Source organism: Protopterus annectens, chromosome 5.part1 (assembly GCF_019279795.1).
Source record: "Protopterus annectens isolate FY-2018-M chromosome 5.part1, PAN1.0, whole genome shotgun sequence".
Classification (NCBI taxonomy): domain Eukaryota; kingdom Metazoa; phylum Chordata; order Ceratodontiformes; family Protopteridae; genus Protopterus; species Protopterus annectens.
This window is the reverse complement of record NC_056736.1, coordinates 483,137,288-483,160,146: the sequence shown is the minus strand read 5'-3', so window position 1 is coordinate 483,160,146 and position 22,859 is coordinate 483,137,288.

Below are 22,859 nucleotides of genomic sequence, written 5' to 3'. Positions count from 1 at the left end.
TTAGCCAATTGTTGAAGTCAATCATTTTGTCCTTATATTGTGGTATCATTCTCGGCAAAGGCAGGATGCTACTCAGGGCTAGGGTCATACCTGCCTGGGCCACATGATTCTAGAGCTCTTTCATGTCTCTTTTCATGTAGTCCAGGGAGGTACGTCTCAAGTCATTCACTCCAACATGGATAATGACAGAGTCATATTTGTACTTGTTTTGGAGTGACTCGAGTGCATGCATTATGTGGCGGACAGGCAGCTGACTGTAATTTTTTCCTTGTTCAACCTGGTGAGAGGGACATCAATCTGCCAGACTATAGAGTCAACTATGACTAAAGTGTTAGTTACATTGTCTTGCCTTAGGGGCTGTTGCTGGGTGGCACACTGGTGTTGTGAAATATGTGACACTTTGGTTGTGATTGGTGTTTGTTTGCGTTTCAGCTTCAGAGGTCCTTGTTGCTTGGGCAGGTTGCAGTTAAGGGCCTCTGCATATGTGGATTTAGTGCTGCTATATGTGGGTGTTGGTGGTGTGGGTTTAGAAGGGCTATGTGTTGCTTGAGGTGTAGTGTGGGTGTTAACCTTCTCCTCTTGACTGTCTAGCACAATCTTGGGTGGAGAGAACTTTGCTTCCATTTTGGCTATGTAAGTGCATCTCTCACAGGTTGTAGTGTTGGGTGGTAGGAGGAGAGGGTTGTCTGTGTACATGAGGCAATTGCTGCATTGTCCCAGTATGCCCAGATTCACCAGGTGGACAGGAGAAATCACCAGAAGCTGACCCTTGGACATGCCTGGTTTGGTGCTTTTTTTTTTTTGTAAAGTACAGGAGTTGGTTTCCCTTACCTTAGCAAGGTACTTTGCAATTATAGGCTGTTTAGTGCCTACTATTAATTTCTCCTTATTAACAAGGAGAGTTGAGTGTTTGTATCAGTTTAAGGCTTCCTAGTGCTTTCCAGCAGGTATTAGAGGAAGTGCTAGTCACAGGGATGCTTAAAGGTAAAATGAAAAAAATAAATACACGCTGCAGTGTGCACTAGAGAGGTTAGATGTGAAAGTAGGTAACTTAAGTTTTACCTGTTTAAAAAGTTAAGGTTTAGTGGAGAGTTACTATTTTTAAAACAGCAAGATGGGTTGAAAGGGGTGGTCACTTTTGCATTCTGGTACTATGGAATACAGTAGGATGACCAATAAATTTAAATAGTTGAAGGGGAGGGATAAAAGTCTGCCACAGGAACACAGGATATTTAGGGAAAGGAAGGGGAGAAATTGAAAACAATCATGGAAGTGTTGAATACAGAAAAATATAAAGCAATTAAGACAAGAAGTGTCACTGTTATAGGACTATAGAAGAGAGAATAGATCAACAAAAATACTAAGAAAGATAAATGTGATAAAAGCAATGCACAATATTAGAACAGGCCAGGATCTGCCATGCACTATCACAAATAAACTAAACATTTCAGCACAGGTGGAATAACTTAGAAGATATGCAGATAAATATAAAGGAAAAGTACAAAACAAGCAATTTATTGATAACCCAAAAAGGTTTTATAGAGACTTGGGAAACAAGCTAAAAGGAATTGAAAGACCGCCAAAAAAGAAGAAATAGATGCATTTTGTAGAAGTATCTATGAAGATCCTGCGTAACACAGCAAAGATGCTAAATAGATAAAAAGAAGTAAAAGAAAATATAAGAAGTTTAAAGTTACAGGATATGACATGGGATGAAGTAACAGCCACAGAGATTGAAGCAAAGTTAAGAAAAGCTGCTAATTGGAAAATACCAGGCTCAGATGCGCTACCTAACTCTTGGTTAATCGTATTAAAATTTTTGGATGTAGACTTAGCCATGAGTAAAATCTGTTTATTTGTGCACCCCAAACAGACACTAACCTGGCTAACAACATGTAAAACAATGCTCTTACTTAAGAGTGAACCTGCAATCTACCCCAAAAATTATAGACCAATAACTTGCCATCCAATGACTTATAAACGATACACAGGAATTGATGCCAACAGGGTTTAAAGTCATTTAGAAGAAAACTCAATTATGGCAGTAGAACAAAAGAGAAATAAAATAAATTCTTATGGAACAAAGGATCATTTACTGTTAAAATCATAGTGGAGAACTGTAAAAAGGGGAAGAATCTAAGTATGCAATGGATTGACTACAAAAAAGCATTTGATAGTATCCCACATTCATGGATAAAAGAGTGCTTAATATATAAGATACACTCTACACAGATGGACTACATTACATTAACCATGAAACAATGATAGACCACTTTGCAATTAAGCCATGATAAAGGACAAATTATTATCCCAAGGATAAAAATTCAAAGGGGGTTATTCCAAGGTGACTATCTCTCACCGTTGCTATTCTGCCATGCTGTTAACCCATTAAGCTCTCTACTTAATAGCTTAGGCAATGGCTATAATTTGTGTGCTAGAAAACAACAGAGTCTAAAGATATATCATCTTCTCTTTGCTGATGATTTAAAGCTGCATAGCTTATCAGATGAGGAACTGAAAGCACAGCTGCAGGTTGTCAAAACTTTTTCAGATGATATTAGAATGTCATTTGGCCTTAATAAATGTGCAAATGCAACATTTAAAGTAGAAAAACTGCAGCACCAGGAAAATATGAGTTTGAGACAAGTATGTGATCGAAGGAACTTGAGCAAGAGGGAGTGTATAAATACTTGGGAACTGATGAAAGATCAGCAATAAAGCATGAACAAATGTGAATAACACTTAGGAAGGCATACTTTACAAGATTTAAATTAATCCTAAAAACAGAGTTGACATCTTTTAATAAAATCCAAGCTATAAACCAATTTGCTCTTCCTGCCCTTACAGTTTTGGAGTGATTAATTGGCCCCAGAACAGGTTAAATAGATTAAGTATTAAAACAAGAAGGATGTTTCATGCTCATCAAATGACTTATAAAAATCAGTGCATACCAAGATTATATATTCCCCATTCTGAAGGAGGGATGGGCCTCCTTGAAATTGATTACATGTATAGATATGCAATCATGGGACTGCACACATATCTGCTGACCTCACAAGACCCAAATGTAGTGAACGTTTTGAAACATGAGGAGAATAAATCTAAGATGAAATCTCGGCTTAACCTAGCAGAAGCATATCAGCATCAAGCAGGAATGGAAATCAAACCAGAAGTATATAAAAATCAGGCAGCAACTGAATGTGCCAAAAAACAAAAAAATATAAGGTGAAGGACCAGATGAAAAGGCAAGAAATGTGGAAAATGCATAAATATAGTTACAAGTATAGAAAACTTCTGGAAGAACCTCGTGTTGATCAAGAAGAAATGCAGGAATGGTTAAGGAGAGGTGAATTCAAACTAAGAGATGAAAGGTTAATATCGGCGGCCCAAGATAGTGAGGTTCGTACACGCTGGTTTACAAAGTCCATTGAACATGTGGGAGAAACAGACAAATGTAGGTTTTTTTTAAACCGAAATGGAAACTGTCTCACAACTTGTTGCTGGTTGACCCACAAAGCATCATAGAAAATGATGAAGTCTACATCACATGGGATCACCCATTACCAACATTTCAAAAGATAGATGCTAGAAAACCAGATATAGTGGTCCAAGAAAAGAAGACAAAAATAGCATTGATCATTGAAATTGCCACACCCAGTGATTAGAGTGTCCTGTGTACAGAGAGATACAAAGTTATAAAATATCAGGATTTGCAAGCGGAAACAAGAGCAATGTGGAAGAAAGATACCCAGATAGTTCCAGTAGTAGTAGGAGTAATGGGTCTTATAACAAAGAGTCTAGCATCATATTTAGACATGCTACTAATACATGTAACTCCATACAAATTGCATACTGGGCATGGTGCAGGTACTGCAAAGAGCAATTTTGATTGACATCAAAGAGTGATACAATACTAATTTCATGAACTTTAATCGTACTTGGACTTAGGAATGGGGTCCATTCCTGTCACGGTATTAGAAACCCAAAAGACTTGGAGAAATTAAAGAGCGAAATAACATTTTGTAAGGTGGGCCCAGTGACTAGGAACTAAGTGCCTGCAGAAGTTATACAGCTAAGCACTCTAGACTTATTCAATAGTAAATTAAAAAGAACAGTGCCACGTTCTCATGTTTTAAAGATGAAGGTTGACAATGCACCATATTTGACTGTCCAAAACTGCACATAATACACATATTAATTGGTTATATAGACCAAATAAATATCACGCTTGCACAAATCTGAAATGCATTTCCAATTAATTATGAACTCATATCAGTTTGTCTAATCGTTCTATAAACTCATCAAGTGTTTTTGTAATTTTCTCAATAAAACCAAAATTGTCGTTTTTTTTTTTTTCTTTGTCAAATGTTAAACTAAGTATGTCTATAATATCATAATGCATTGTTGTGCCCGGAACATGTCTGCCAAGTGTCTTTTGACCAATTTACTTACCAAGTTAACAAACATAATGGAATAAATAAATAAATAAACAAACAAAACATTATTAAATGATGGGCTAAAGAACTGTACTGACTGACGAAATCCATTTGCAAGATAATTATTCTCATTTTGTCATCAGAACCCTAAGGTCCAGAATTCTTTAGCTTGCAATTTCAACTAGAATGAATGCAACTATGTGAACACATGAGAATTTTAAAAGAACTCAACAGATTATTAAACTTTCTATTGGTCCACCTTGCCTATGTAGAAATATATTTAACTCATGTTAAGTTACTTTGTGATAAATCATGTCAAACTCAATTAATTTACCACCTAGACAAGAATATAATATCAAAGTAGAATGACTTTTAGTTCTATCTTTAGGTCAGGAGCACACAGAAATATTTACTTGATAAAATGGCCCAATTGTTATTTTTTTAATTAAACTGCAGTGAGTAAATTGTTATGCTTCTCAATGACAGCAAAACCAGCTATGATGTCTTTATCTATTATTATATTACTGTGAGAGCATCTCCTTTGAAATGTTTAGCCACTATGCCTTGAAGGATGGGAATGCATCAAATTACTACAATTAAATTAGTCAAGCTGTTCATGACAGCATTCTTCTTCTTGGAATCCTACACTCAATAAGTACACAACAAAATTCTTTAGCCTTTGAGTAGGCTAGATTTAATTGGAGGTGTAATAGGTCTAACCCTATATAGTCAGTCCTGCTCATTCTGACTGGGAGGCTGTCAGTGATGATGATGATGATGAATGTATAAATCAATCTTCATTTGATTTTCCTTCAGTTATCAGCGGCCATGTCTTATATTTTCTTAAATTTCTTATACCACAGTTTGACAAGTCATATTTTCACAATTGTGATTAGCTTAATATACATTGCAAATACATGCTTTGAGATGTATATCCTTAATTAACAGAACACCTGCTAACTATGGTTATCTCTAAGGCTTATTAACATTTGCTGTCCATTTTAGGTTCATAGGTTCATAGGTTGGTACTAGGCTATCAGCCCTAGGGCCTATACAAGCCTAGCCATAACAAATCCCTGGCTATTTCTTCCCACATTATTTACTTTCCTGGACCCCTGTCTAGCAGTGTTCCCTGGGGTGAATTTCCTTTCTCCCATCCAATCGACAAGGTTCCTTTTGAAGAGGTCCAAAGAGGCACTCTGCTTGACATGTATGGGCAATCTATTTCAGAGTCTGGGGAGTCTCTGGGTCAGGAACCTATCCCTCCAGCATGTTTTGTTTATTGTGATGACAAGGTTTAGATCCCTGGAGCGTGTCGCTCTGCGGGATTGGGAGTCCTCTAAGTGTAGCCTGTCCAATAGCTCTGGGTCCGCCATGGCCTTGTATGTTAAGCAGAGAAGTATAGCTGGAGTTTTAATCAGCAGCGTGGGGCATCTACTTTAGGCCTGTGATTCTTTTAGTGAGGTATTTCTGAGGCCTTTCCAGTTGTTGCAGATGTCTTGAGAGGTACATACCAAATGGGGCGTTGTATTCTATAATGGGTCTAATGAGGGATGAGTACAGTGGGACAATGACCTCCTTTTTCTGGATGAAAAGCCCTTCGTGATGAGGTGTGCCACATAGAAGGATTTCCTGACTGTTGTGGCGATGTGGTTATCGAAGGTGAGACAACTGTCCACCTGTGTCCCCAAGTCTCTTATCACACTTTCTGTGTTTAGTGTACTGCCACCTATATGGTAATTCATGGATATATGTTTTTCCCAAAGGGATAACAATACATTTCTTGGCATTGAGCTTGAGCCCATGGCTCTGGCACGAAGCATCTGTTTCTGTAAGTGCGGTTTGTAGAGTAGGCACATCATTTGGGGATGGAGTAATGGGTCCCAGTTTGCAGTCATCTGCAAACTTTGTTAGCCAGAGTCCCTTAGTGTTGACCTGTACTTCAGAAGTAGATGCCAAACAAGAGCGGCCCCAGGACTGAACCCTGAGCTACTCCACTTGTCACTTGTCTGGAGCTGGATTTGGAGTCAGCTACTTTTATAGTGTGGGTTCTATCAGTAAGCCATTTAGCAACCCATTGGGTGACATAGGGATTAATGCCCAACTTAGTAAGTTTATCTATTATTCCAGAGTGGGGGATGGTGTCAAAGGCCTTGGCACGGTCTAGATAGGCTGTGTGGACCACCTTACCCTTGTCCATGGCTCTGGAGACTGATTCAAAGAAGTCAATCAGGTTCAGGAGACAAGATCGGCCCTTCACAAACCCAAACTGTGTGGGGTCCATTTCTGCCTCTTAGGTACAACAACAACAAAAAAAGATAACTAGAAATAATACACCCATGGCCAGCACATGAATGGTATGCAAAGCTAGCCCAATGTAGTGCTAAATAGTGCTATGCCCATCAACTCTTTAGATTAATGTATGTGTGAGTATATATATATATATATATATATATATATATATATATATATATATATATATATATATATATATATTATTTTACATTTGTTTACTGGGAAAGTCTGACTGGGCATAAAACCCTTTTTCAGAGGAGGCCCGGGGAGAAAAGCACCATTGTTAGTAAACTATTTTGTTTGTAGAAAGAAAATTGTATAATACAATAAGGAAAAAAATAGTAACAGACATTCATAACGGTAAAAAGATTAGAACAGAATACATTGGTCAAGTGAGAGACAAGACCAATAATCTTGTATAACAATGCTTCTAGAAGACAATTCTTACAGTAGTAGCAGGTAGTGACACTGTATACAATAAGAGTGCAATTACGATACTTAGTCTTATATACAGGTAGCATAGCAAACTGAAGGCTTAAAATCTGGTAGATTTTAAAAGTGCCAAAGAAAAAAAAACAACTTAAGTTAGTCATATGGCTTAAATTCAACGCTCATTACATATACAATTACATTTTTAAAATCAGCTATATATACATGGATATATAGATAGATTTTATATATATATATATATATATATATATATATATATATATATATATATATATATATATATATGTACACACACACACACACACATGTGTACATATACATTATTTGCATCTGAAATCTACTCATCTATAAAGGCTCTAAGTTAATAAGTGAGAATTAGTTTTAAGGAAAGTCTCTGTTCCATTCTCCAAGTTCAGTCTAATGACTAAAATCTTTATATAATGTAGGAGTATATGAAGTACAAAATGCAAAATCAGACTTGATTCTGCTTTATATGTGCACCCTTTTGGAATGCCAGGTTTAGATTATTTTACTTTATGCTTGAAGCAGCAAGCAATTATTAAAAGTATCTGTGTCTTCTAGTCTGTGTCGTATGGCTACAAAAGTTTGAAAGACCACTTCACATGTCTAGTTAATAAATAAATAAATTAAGTTACTAGGCCATTGACTGTAAGATGTTTTAAATTTCGCTAGCTTACTTAGGTCTGTGTCTATTATTTTTGTCTCTGATCTACATAACAGAGCAAATTGACAGAATTCTATCAATTCCTAAGACCTAGTTTGTCAGGTTAACTTTTTTGTCAGACTGCAGTCTCTAAGCCAGAAATCCAGCTATTGATGAAAACAAAGATACAGACTAGTTTTGCTGAAGTATCTGAGTGTAAAATTACATTACATTTGTTCCTGCCTAAAACAAGTCAAAATATTATAAAGCTGTAAGATGGCTTCCAGATCATGCCACATTAGCAATAAACAGTTGCAGTATAAATTCACTAGGCCATGAAGAACAGGGCCCTTGAAATGTTATTGGTTTGAAAACATCAGGCAGACAGTTTCCACATCTGTTCACATTTCCATATTTACTGTATATCTGGCCGCTAATTTAAATTTTGGTCCTAGCAGACTGATATGGGAAGATTAGCTGTTATATTCTTTTTTATTTTGATGGCACACAACTAAAGTCTCAGTTGGCACTTTTTTAGAAGATGCCATACATTTAAGAGAAGGTGATATACCACCTTTTCACATTTAGAAACCTAACATCAGTTCAGCCTAATGCTGCACTTCTTCTGCAGAATCAATATTTATGATGAGCAGATGTTATGTCTTGTTGATAACGGTTATAAAACCTGTTTCTCTGCTACAGCCAAAACTGCAGGTCAACTGGCCTTTTATTGATGTACAAATATCTTGTGAAATGCTGTTAGCCATGCTGTCTGCACACTCTTTGTGATTTCCATTCTATAATATGAGCTCCCAGATCCTAGCATATGGTAGTTCAGTTATTCTGTGAAATTACCTGCTTCACAGTTACCAAATACACATATTTATATTTTATCACTCAGTAAGTGCTTGAGACATGCTATCTCTTATTTTTGTGAAATAAACTAGTCTTTCCCATTGAATTACAGCATTCCATAATATTGAATAATAATGTACCTCACATTTTGAGCAGTGACTTTTTTCTCCATTTGATCTTGGAAAATTGCAAGCAGCCACATCAAAGTATTTCCACAAGCAAGCTGGGATGCAGCAAGACCAGTATATGGCACTCTCCTCACCCCACACCATCTTCTGAGCATTCATTTGAATAATGTCATATTTTGCTTTAAAACCATTACATATTTGAATGTAATAATTTCTGCTTAGTAAAAAACCTAGGTCATTATATAACAAAGTTAAAAATACGTGATCACAGTTTGACAAGCTTCTTATTTCAATAGAAGCAACATGTAATCATATAACATTTATCAATGCAAAGAACTCTAACCTCGAAGACAGGTTATAAGTGATATAGTGAGGTTCACCGTGCTGTAACTAAGAATATCCCTATCACAACAGCATGTGACATATTTCAAGGTTATAAGGATTCCTATAAATGTAGTATAATTGAAAACATACCCAAAATATTTCTTACTGCTTTTATTAATACAAATAAAGCTGCTGAAAAAGTATGAATTTTTAAACAATGGCAATTTGGCAGCCATGTTTCAGTGTCAGGTAATAATTTATACTTCCAGGTTATTACACTCACAGTCTGACTGAACTCATTTGGCTTGTTTTCATGTAATACATTTTCCAAATATATGGCAGCTGTACCATCAGTGTCGACCTATTACTCAACCCTTGAAAAATTCATTTTCAGAATTCAAAAATGAGAAGCCGTGCATTCGTTACCTCCGTTCTTCGCTTTTAATGAAATACACAGACCCTTAATCTGATGCATCTGATGTGATTTGATTAGAAACAAATACATTCCAATGTTATAATCTCTATGAATTGTTTTTGACAACATGTTAAATTTAGGTTCAGCAGTTTTCTGTCCTGTGTGTAAAGTGTGCAGAAACATACTGATATTCTTTGATAGTTAGCAGAATTTTAATACTTAGACCAAAGTTTATCGTAAATACTTAATGATCAACAATCAGTTATTGTGTAGTTATCAGTGACTGCTTTCTGTAGTATATCTAGTTTGGATAGGTTCTGGATTTGGATAGGTGTTTACTAGGCTAATGACCACAAGGACCTTTTTCAGTTTAGCCATTCATCCCAAATCTCTGAATAGTTCTGATACCCTTGATAAGTGTAAGTATGGGCCTGGGAGATGAACCGTTTACAGGTTACATGTTTGCATCAGAGAACATAGGTGCCAAACCAGGAATGAATTTCTGGTTTCCCATCCAATTGTCCAAGTTGCACTTGAATTGAATTAGAGAGGAACTCTGCTTCACATGGATGGGGAGCCTCTTCTATAGATGGGCTAGTCTCTGGGATACATATCATTCTCTCCAGCAGGTCCTATTCATATCACAGGCAAGGTTTAAGTCTTTGGAATGGGTAATTCTGGTACTGTTTGTTTTGTGGATATGCAGGAGGTCCATCAGAGTGGGTTTGACAATGCCCTATATGCCAGGCATAGATCTCCCCTCAAAACCCTGTAGGAGACAGAATACAGGGATTGGGCCTTGAGGCATTTTGCAGAGGGCATATTACTGATGCCCTGTATTCTTTTAGTGAGGAACCTCTGTGGATGTTCCAGTTGTTGGATATGCCTGGTTAGGTACATACTAAAGGGGGCATTGTACTAAGTGATAGGTCTGATGAATGCTGAATACAGTGGAACAATGACTTCCTTAGACATAGATGCCATACCTTTGTTTATAAGTTGCGCAACATAGAATTATTTCCTCAACACTGTAGACATGTGATGATCAAAGGATAGATTACTGTCTATGTGTGTCCTTAAGTCCATGACTACTGGGTCAACTCTAAGGGGTGTGTTGTCAATATAATAGTTACCAGGGATGGAAGAATTCCCAAAGGATACTATTATGCATTTCTTGACATTTAGTTTTAGCCCATGACTCTGACACCAGTTGTTTCTCTGCGTCAGCCCCTCCTGGAGAACATTTGTGACTGTATGAGATTCTATGACAGCTCCTAAGGGAGTGGAGTTTTTTGTTTATACTCCTAGCACTGAGCAGTAGTACCTTTAGATTTTCTTGGTTTTGATTTGCTATGTCAGAAGTACTTTCAGTTTGGCATTGCCTAAAAAGGCACTATGGGGAATACAATGTTTTAGCTAATAATCAAAAGCCTAGAGGGGAGAGGTGCAGACCATCCCTGGCAAAGGAGCGTGGTCTGTTGACCATCTCCTTTCATGGTGACAAATATTGTACCCCCTTAGAAAGACACCAGAAACTAAGCCAATTATTAAAGTCAATCATCTTTTTTTCATATTGTGGCATCATCCTTGAAGAAGGTAAAATGCTGTTCAATACTAGGCTCATACCAGCCTGAGAAACATATTCCAAAAGCTCTGTTATGTCTCTCTTCATATAGTCTAGGGAGGTAAGTCTCAGTTCATTTACTCCAACATGGTCTATGACTGAGTCATATTGGTAATTGTGATCTAATGAACTGAGTGCATGCGTAATGTGGCGGATCATAGCCCCTGATAAGCAACAGACCATAACTTTCTCCTTACTCAGCCTGGTGAGAAGGACATCAGTGTGTCTCACAATGGAGTCTCTAATGACTAGATTGTTGGATTTTGTTGTGACTTGCCTTATGGGCTTAGAGGTAGAGGCTCCATGAGATGTAGCTCTATGTGTTGATGTGGGTACTGTTTTGAAAGAGTATACGGATGGCTATAACTTCATCAGACAGTGAGGTGAAGCTGTGAAAAGACAGCACTTACTCATTTGATTAAAAATGTTGTATCTGATGGTCTACTGTGTACAAAGGAGTTTTTTTCTTTCTGATGCGTTATCCTTAAACAATTGTCTTGATAAGTGCATCCTGATGGAATAGGGTACTGAAGGTAATGAGATTGGTTAGAATGATACTATTGACCAGCACACAACAAGCACATTCATTCCTTTTGTCAAATTTACTACATATGAAGGGTAGGTATGAGGTGAACACTGAAAATCATGGAATGTGTGATATCCATTTGGGAAGAAGAGATGACATCACTGAGCTGTATTCCAGTTTTTGAGAGTTAAGTCAGTAAAATATGATGGAAGACAGAAATGAAGCCTTTTACTACATTAACAACATTTTTTGTTTATTTTTTTCTTATCTCAGTGCTATTTAAATTACTTCATTAGGGGTCACCACAGTGGATCAGTAATGTCTGCCGAACAAGTGGCATTAGAGCTTTATGGTGTTGAGTTGCCAGCCCAATGCCCAACCTTCAGAAAGCACACACTCACACATGCTCACACCTAGGGTCAATTTAGAATGTCCAGTCCACCTGTCTTGGGAATGTGGAAGGAAACTGAAGTATCCGGAGAAAACCCACATGAACACAGGGATGACATGCGCACAGAAGGCACTCCAGCTGAGAAACAAACTGGAGAACCTCTTGCTGCGAGGCAACAGTGCTAACCCCTGCACCGCAGTGCCACCCGAATGCTATTTAAATTACATTGGTTATGAATATATCATGATGGATGAGTGTCCTTTTTGCATCATATATAATTTAGAACAGAGTAGGGCATTCTAATTTTTCTTCAGTGAGCTGAGTTGATATAATGACTTCAAACATTTAAAACAAAAAGAGTTAAGGAAGATGAGGTCTGTGGTACTAGCATAAACAAGTCTGGGAAAGGAAATAACCATTGATTCTTCATTTTTCATACACTAGTATGGAGAAGGTTATTTTCATTATATGAGAAATCTGGCACAATCCATACCATGGATTATATTAATTTTTAAAACATGTGTTCATTCATTCATTCATTCATTCATTCATTCATTCATTCATTCCTTTTGTAGGACTGCATTAAAAGTGAGAAAGTGAAGGACTTTTAATTTCTTAAAACAGAAACAGAAGAAAATCACAAAGCTGAATAAGAAACAAAGTTGTGAGGCAAGGGGTATGAGAGATGGTATAAGGAAGGAGGAAGATACCTAGTAGGAAGAAATGCATAGCAAATGCTAGCAAAAGTATCACATGATATATCACATGACATGCTGGGAAGAAGGAAAGGATCACTAAATGAAGCTACTGGGATCTAGTGAAATTGCACCCATCCATGAGGAAATTATCTTATTTCAAAAAATCGTGCATAACTTCGAGGAAAAGCTGTTTTCCCTGAATAATTTGTTTCTTTGTTAAGTTAACAAATGGAAATACCACATCTAACTCTGCTAGAAGAAATTGGAAAACACTTTTTTATGCATTTGCAGGAAGACTGAGAATAAATTACAAAAGGCATGATCTATATTTGTCTGAGGGGAACATTAGAGCAGTCACATAGAGAAAGTGATAAGAAGGATGTCCTCATTTTTTTAATGCAAGAAATTATGTTAATCTTGACTCTGTGGTATAACTGTATTAAGAGTTATGAAAATAAATACATAAATAAGGACTGAGAACAACAGTATTTCTGATACAATCAGTGCAATTTGTATGTGCCCAAAGCAAAGCAATCTATACATAGAATGTGTAAACAAAGACATTGGTAATCTCCAAACTCTGGACCCTACACAGTTTGGATTTGTAAAAGGCAGATCATGTCTCCTAAACTTGATTGACTTCTTTGAAGCAGTCACCAAAGCCATAGATCAGGGTAAAATGGTTCACACAGCTTATCTAGATCTCGCCAAGGCTTTTGACACCATCCCTCACTCTGGAATTATAGATAAGCTCACTAAACTAGGTATAAATCCCTATGTCACAAGATGGGTTGCCAACTGGCTCACGGACAGAACCCACACTGTGAAAGTAGCGGATTCCAAATCCGACATCAGACCAGTGACAAGTGGAGTACCACAGGGTTCAGTCCTGGGTCCTCTCCTGTTTGGTATCTACTTCTCTGAAGTGCAGGCCAACACAGAAGGTCTTTGGCTAACAAAGTTTGCAGATGATTGCAAACTAGGAGCTATAATCGAAACTCCTAACGATGTGGACAAACCACAAAAGGGCCTCAATGAGACAGATACCTGGTGTCAAAGCCATGGCCTGAAGCTCAATGCCAAAAAGTGTATTGTCATCCCCTTTGGTAAAAACTCTGTACTCATGAACTACCACATAGCTGGTAGTCTACTTAATGCCGAAAATGTGATAAGAGACCTTGGGACACAGGTGGACAGTAGTCTCTCCTTTGATAATCACATCGCCACAGTGGTCAGGAAATCCTTCTATGTGGCTCATCTCATCACAAAAGGATTCTCATCCAGAAAAAAAGAGGTCATTGTTCCCCTCTACTCATCACTCATTAGACCCATTATAGAGTACAATGCCCCTTTTGGTATGTACCTCACAAGAAATCTACAACAACTGGAAAGACCACAGAAATACCTCACAAAGAGGATTACTGGCCTCAAACATATGCCCTATGCAGACCGTCTCAAAAAACTACAGCTTTACTCCATCGCATATCGCCTACTCAGGGGCAATCTCTGCCTAACATACAAAGCTATGTCAAACCCAGAGCTGTTGGACATGCTCCACTTAAAGAAATCTCAATCCCTCCGAGCTACATGCTCTAGGGACCTTAACCTTGTCACCACAATAAACAGAACATGCTGGAGGGATAGATTCCTGTCCCAGAGACTTCCCATACTCTGGAAGAGACTACCTATCTATGTCAAAAAGAGCTCCTCATTAGCACTCTTGACGAAAAATCTTGATGATTGGATGGGAAATGGGAAATTCACCCCGGGGATCACTTCTGTGGCTCTGCTCGACAGGGGCACAGGAAAATAATTTTCTTGGGTGGCGAAAGCCAGGGTACATTTTTTGGCTAGGCTTGTATGGGCCCTAGGGCCGATAGCCTAGTACCTACCTATGAACCTATGAACCTATGTGTATTGCAGAGAGACGTTAGCACCCTTCAATGCTTGTCAAAGATTATGCACCTTAAAAGTCAAGTCATGATATTTGCTAATTAAGAAAGATAGTGAGTTTGCTAGTGATAAATAAATATTTTATTTCAATGATAATATACTAATCTAGTAGCTAACTGGATTCTGAATCAGAGAAAGTAAAGAAATGGCTGAATTTGAAGTTCCATTGTTTGGACATCAGAAGAAGTCCAGAACATGAAGATGTCAGTGTTCCTCTCTATTTTACTAATGCTCTTCCTGATTCTGTTCTGATAGAATGCATTTCTGATCATCTTGGGAATTAGTGGGATTAAGCCTAATCCATGTTTTTAAATTCTGGTATAGCATTTGAAAGGACAGACAGTAGTACAAGATACATGGCTAAGTTCTCTTTCATGGTGGAGAATAGCATTCTAGCTATTTATTTTTAAAATTTCTCTCCAGTCTGCACCTCCATTTTCTATTTCAGTGATGAACTGTGTCCCAGGGAATTCAGAGATGACAAGTAAATTTAACATTATAACAACATAATTTAAAATGTAAAATGTAAAACATAGTTTAAAGTATATAAATATACATGATTATGTCTTGCTTCATTGTCGACTCAATAAATTGACATACACTACACCAACCTGAAATGGTCAAAACTCAATTAATCAATCAAAACAATAAATGAATAAATAAATAAGAAAGAAAAGTAAACCCTATCCCCTTGACCTGTGCTAATGGGTCTATGTTAGTTTATCATATGCCCAAGTTGTCAAAATTTCATATGGCTGAGACCAAAAGGTCAACGATTTGGTTCAGTGAACCATTTTGTGTAAGATCGCAGTACAGTAGGGATCATAGAACTTAGTCTTTGCCCCCACTGCAGTGCTATCTCAGAGTTGGTATAAATAATGGGGCACAGCCCCCCATGTGGTGATTGCATGGGGACTTGACCCTTACACCCCTGCTAATTATTTGTACAAACTCTGAAACCACACTGAATTGCTTGTGTTCTTTGTCGGTGTTGTTTGGATCTATGCTGTTTAGTAATTGACAGAATTGCCAACAATATGGTCTCAGCCATATGGGTTTTCAACAATTTGGACATTCAATAAATTAACATAGACCTGTGCTAGCTACATATAGCAACTCTGTGATCTGAAAGAAGTGGGGCAAGTGCAAAATCCCACTCTCCACGGTGTAGCAGTCCCCCATAACAAATCTTGGAATCCTGCAATGAAGTGTCAGTTCGACAAAATAATCTTCCTAACTAAATGTTTGATGCAACAAGTAAATTATCAAACACACTGCAATAATACACACACAAACACAGACATATATGATTACCTCCTGAAAACATGAATGCCCACATAATTGAACAAAAATAATGAAGGAAAAAAATACTTGACTGTCTTAATCTAGCAAGGTGAAGAAAAAAGAAACCCATACTGATACCAATAGTACAAACTGTTAAAAAGTGTGACTCTATTAACAAATAAATAAAATAAATAAGAAATAGGATGTGAGAGGATAGATGAGGACAATAGTATTCCTATGTGGAATTGTGGTGGGAGAGCCACGTTACGTTCAAAGTGTGTTTCACTCATTAAGATAGGCCAGCTTGTTCTCTAGTGGATTGTACATACCTTGTGTCTTATCATCATAATGGCCAGACATGGAAGTGACCCACATCACAACTGCACAGTGCTTAAAGCCAATGCAGCAGGCAGGGTCATTCTAGTAGAAAAGAGGCTCAGAATGCTGTCTGAGGGGATCATGATGCCTAAGGTCTAGAACAATGGTCAGCAGCCATTTGCATTCCAGGAATGGCTAATTAAACCATCTGAAAGCATAGTTTTACAGAATAAAAAAAAAACAGTTATCATAGCAGTGAACACCCTGGGGTAGGTCTGCAAGTAGGCCGAGGTATGTGAACAGGAGGTTGCCATCTGGACCACTTGGGCCAGTTCATTGTTTGTAAATAAAGAACACTCATCAATCATTCACTAACCTTGGGGTTCCAAATCAGTCTGCCAGGGGTATGAAGAACCACGGAAAATACACATGTTAAAAAATGTATAATAAACATAAATAATAAAAATAATAATACAAAAAAGAAAAAAATGAATGAACACAAACCTATGCAGTGAGGGTGAGTGGATTCAGCTGTAGGGACAATTGGCTACAGGCTACCATAATTTCTTAATAAAAAGGGTGCATGACAAGTTTGTAGGGCTGAGTCTCTGGAGAGTCTGTCAGTGCCTGTGGATACAACTTATATCCAATGTGCCTTACTTTGCCTTTACCATGTAACAATGTGGAGCCAGAATGTGTGGTGATAAGGAATTCCCAAGTTGTTGGGGTTATACTAATATATTAGAATAATGGCTGAGTTTGGTGTATTGAAAACATGGGTGAGATTAGAACTAAGTGGAGACCACATGGGTCTGTCAAGAGTTTCATTGGGGGGTATGTGTCTTCAGCCAAAACGTGTGAGGTCCTGTCTTTGGACAGGACATCCTCCTCCAAAAATGTAACCTTGTTTTTTATATACTAGCATATGTTACCATGAACCAGTACTATTGATATATATACCAGTGTGTCGTATTGTGGCATTAAAATCTATTTTCCAGCAAGGACTGAGTTGCCTTTCTCCTCTGGTGCTTGGAAGTAGTGAGTACTTGTTTTGGTGCGTAGCCTTTTTGCTAAGCTTGCTTGTTTTTATATACTAGCATATGTTATATTGATATATATATATATATATATATATATATATATATATATATATATATATATATATATATATATAAAGAACTGAAACATGATTATTTAAAACAACTGACAATTGTAAAAATGCTGGATCCACCTTTTCACTATGAGGACGAAACAATACTCCCAGATGAGATAGGGGCTCCAGGATTCTAAGCTGCTTTTAAAAAAATACTGTGGTCATAAAAATTGGCTAATGTGATAAAATTTGAGATGTTTGACTGGACCCTTGGGTGGTGGTATCTTGCAGCTAGGATGCTGCCATCTGGAGCATGTAGTTCCATTTAGCATTGGAAGTGGATTGCATATGCTTATGTAAAATGAGGTGAGCAGAGCTCAGTGCCCAGAACTAGAACCAAATATGACCAGTTCAATTCTGTGCAGCAAGAATGGACCACCTGTCTATGAGTCAGGGTGAGTCAACCTTTGAGCAACTGTAATATTTTGCCAAATTATTAAACTGTTGAAATAGAAAACAAAAATACTAAGACTGTGAATAGTTATAATTAAATATCCGAGGAAATGGGAATTAAACGTTCAAAGGTGCAATGAATATAGCAAAAATCCATACCTGTAACAAGTTAAAATTAGATCTGTTACAGTTTTGTCTTTAGGATAAAAAAAAAAAGCTGGCAAAACTTGAAAGGTGTAACAGATGTAAATAATGTACAAGAGTAAGATTTGGATATGGTTTTATTTGTGTTTAGATCAGTCAGCTCCAGGCTCCAACAGTTTAATGGATTTGAATTTGTACTTTTAGGACCTTAGGTGATTGGTACAACACCACCACACTACAATAAATGAACAACTAGGATTTGAATGAAGTACAAACCACTCAGTAAAAAGCTGTTTTAATTTTAGCGCCTCGGTGAAAACACCTCCTCGGAATACAAGTCACATCAAACATTACACTTATATACACATTATAAATCAATTAACACATAATTAATTCATTAAATAATGTATCACTTAAAGCAAACTCTTCCAATTTAATTCCCCATTAAGTCTCATAGGGACCAATGTATTAAACTTCAAAATATAAATACTTTCTTTATATAAAAGTTCATCCTTTAATACATTTTCATTCACACAAAAACAATTAATCTGTTCCAAAATACTCCCCTTCAGCAATGAATAGTCATTATTATGCATTTTCATAAAATGAGCAGCAATTATTTTTTCTTGTTTACAATTTTTTATATCCCTAATGTGTTCCATAAATCTTACCAGGAACATCCTCTTGGTTTCCCCCACATAAAACGTTACAAGGGCAGCCTAAAATATAAACTACCCTCTTAGATTCACATGAAAATCTGTCTTTAGGTGTAAAAGAAACATTATTAATACATTCAAAGCAGTTAACAATATGTGGACAAACTGGGCATCTCCCACATTTAGTTGTATCTGCTTGTGTCAGGGATCTAGTTAACGTTGGATCTGGTAGAGCAAGTATTCCATGGACTAACATTTCCCTTATACTTCTACTTCTAACATAAGACCAAGAAGGATGATTTGGTAATACTTTTGCCAAAAATGTATCTTGTCATAAGAATTTCCAATAATGTTCAAGCATCTCAATTATCTCCTTACTTTTGATACTATACATAAAGACAAAATAAATCTGTTCTATTTGATTTAGTTTGAAAATATCCATCTCATGAACTACCTTATTTCTCTTTATTTTAGTATTTACTTCCTTATTGTATACCTTATGTATTGCCTCTTCTACCATTTCAGGGCTATCCATTCCGCAATTAGCAAAATGTCTGATTTTATACACAGATTTTGTATTTTTGCTGGAAAATTCCTTGAATTTATAGATATATTTACAAAAGGAGCAGTGTCCACAAGAAAATGAACCCAACAGTTTGTCTCCTAAGACGGTTAATTGTTCTGACTTAAGATGCTGTTGCATTTTGGATTTGTAATGATTAAAATAAGATCTTAATGTTCTACCTCTACGGTATGAGAATTTACATTGCTCATGAGGATATTAGATAATTCCTCATTGGCCAGAAGGATATTCCAATTTTTGTCAATAGCATTTCTGATGGCATGTATATTTCTGCCATATGTTGTGACAAACCTGATGGTGTTCTCTGATTTCAAAGTTTTGTCACGATATGTCAATAACTGTGACCTATCCTGCCCAGTAGCCCAACTACAAGCTGATGAAATGTATCCGGGTTTATAGCCTCTAGCCTTGAATCTGTGTATCAGCTCTTATTTGTGATGTGTATAATCATCCTCGGAGGAGTAGATCCTATTAACCCGAAGGAATTGTGACTTAGGGATATTCCTTATAATGTGATTTGGATGTAAGCTGGTAGCTTCCAGGAGACGGTTTTACTAAGGATATTTGTGGAATACCTGGGTAGACAAAGTGTTGTCCACATTCCTGCTGATCCTAACATCTAAAAAGTGAATTTCTTGATAGTCCATGTTAAGAGTAAATTCAATACCACACTTATTATCGTTGAGGTATTGAACAAACTCGAGAAGATAAGTAGTATCCGCTCACCAAATCAGCTAACAGTCATCCAGGTATCGCCGCCAAATATCCATATCATTCAAGTATATATTATGGGAATCATTGTATATAAGGATATCCTCCAATTATCCCATAAAAAGGTCAGCGTAAATGGGGCGGAGGATGCCCCCATAGCTGTACCTTTAATCTGCCAATAACATTCCTTCTGAAAATAAAAGATGTTTTTGGTGAGGACATGTTCCACCATACAGACTAACAGAGTATTGAACCCCACAGAGTATAGGTTTGCCTTATTCAGCCTGTATTGAAATGCCTCCAGCCCTGCCTGATGTGGAATATTTGTGTACAAGGCAGTAACATCCAAGGTACACAAAATCCACTCAGGTTCCAATTGAATGTCATTAATAATTATGAGAAATTCTGTTGTATCCTTTCATCTAGATCTAATTAAGGGTAGGAGTGGCTGCAGATATCTAGTGAGGAATTCTGATAAAGGCTCAGTGAGTGAGCTGATACCAGAAATTATTGGTCTGCCAGGTGGTTTCTTTAAACCTTTATGAATTATAGGCAGCAGATACAGTATCTGTTTCTGAGGATCATTAACTTTCAAATGTTGTAAAACAGATATACTAATTATTCCTTCCTCAGCAGCCAACTCCAAAAAGGAATCAATTTCTTTTTTGAAATGACTGGTCAAATCCAACCATAATATAGTTATTGTTCCAGCTGACAAAGGGGGAGCAGTTGTAGTCATGGACATGGAATATTATTTAACAGAGGCCTACAGACAACTTAGGAATGCCTTATATTATATGCCCATGCCCTTGGATTTGACCAGTCATTTCAAAAAAGAAAGTGATTCCTTTTTGGAGTTGGCTGCTGAGGAAGGAATAATTAGTATATCTGTTTTACAACATTTGAAAGTTAATGATCCTCAGAAACAGATACTGTATTTGCTGCCTACAATTCATAAAAACTTAGAGAAACCACCTGGCAGACCAATAGTTTCTGGTATTGGCTCACTTATGGAGCCTTTATCTGAATTCCTCACTAGATATCTGCAGCCACTCCTACCCTTAATTAGATCTAGGTGAAAGGATACAACAGAATTTCTCATAATTATTAATGACATTCAATTGGTCCCTGAGTGAATTTTGTGTACCTTGGATGTTACTGCCTTGTACATAAATGTTCTACATTGGGCAGGGCTGGAGGATCTTGAATACTGGCTGAATAAGGCAAACCTATACCCTGTGGGGTTCAGTACTCAGTCTGCATGGTGGAACATGTCCTCACCAAAAACATCTTTTATCTTCAGAAGGAATGTTACTGGCAGGTTAAAGGTACATCTTTGGGGGCGTCCTTTGCCCCATTTACATTGACCTTTTTATGGGATACTTGGAGGATATTCTTATATATGATGATTCCCATAATATATACTTGAATGATATGGATATTTGGTGGTGATACCTGGATGACTGTTGGCTGATTTAGAGAGCAGATACTACTTATCTTCTCGAATTTGTTCAATACCTCAACGAAAATAAGTGGGGTATTGAATTTACTCATAACATGGACTATCAAGAAATTCACTTTTTAGATGTTAGGATCAGCAGGAATGTGGACAACACTTTGTCTACCCAGGTATTCCGCAAATATCTTCAGTACAACAGTCTCCTGGAAGCTACCAGCTTACATCCAAATCACATTATAAGGAATATCCCCAAGTCACAATTCCTTCAGGTTAGAAGGATCTGCTCCTACGAGGATGATTATGCACATCACAAACAAGATCTGATACACATAATCCAGGCTAGAGGCTATAAACCTGGATACAGTTCATCAGCTTGTAGTTGGGCTACTGGGCAGGATAGGTCACAGTTATTGACATATTGTGACAAAACTTTGAAATCAGACAATACCATCAGGTTTGTCACAACATATGGCAGAAATATACATGCCATCAGAAATGCTATTGACAAAAATTGGAGTATCCTTCTGGCCAATGAGGAATTATCTAATATCCTCACTGAGCAATGTAAATTCTCATACCATAGAGGTAGAACATTAGGATCTTATTTTAATCTTTACAAATCTAAAACGCAACAGCATCTTAAGTCAAAACAATTAATCGTCTTAGGGGACAAACTGTTGGTTTCATTTTCTTGTGGACACTGCTCCTTTTGTAAATATATGTATAAATCCAAGGAATTTTCCAGCAAAAATACAAAATCTGTGTATAAAATCAGACATTTTGCTAATTGTGGAACGGATTGGGTGGGCTATTTGGCCACTTGTTCCTGTTCCGCATTTTATGTTGGCCAAACATCTAGGACCTTTAGAATAAGAATGTCAGAACATATGGGCGACATTCGGAATAAACGTTTGACAATGCACTTTATAGACATGTTTGTATACATACATCAGACGTATTTCATTTCTGCATCATTGATAGATCACAAAATCAGGGTTGGCACAGTATACTGAATAACATGGAAAAAAGATGGATAATTAATGTAGGGGCTCTGTTTACACTAGGTCTTAATGATCATTTGTGAAGACATTAAGGACAAGTATATATTTTTCTAGATTTGTTATTCATTTTTTGTATGAATAACTATATTTTTTAATGTTAAACAGGGTCTCTTTTTTTGTTTCCATATATTTTTTATATGATGAAATAGCTGTGCCTTTAATTGATTACTGTGTGTTTAACACTTCAATTAACTAATTATCTAATGAATGCTGGCAGTATAAATTTGTGTTCTGTATTGTAGAATGATATATCATTGATGAAGGCTAAATTGCCGAAACCGGTTTGATTTTTCTTGGAATGAACCGTGTATTTCACTCTTTTGGTGCTGAATCTATTT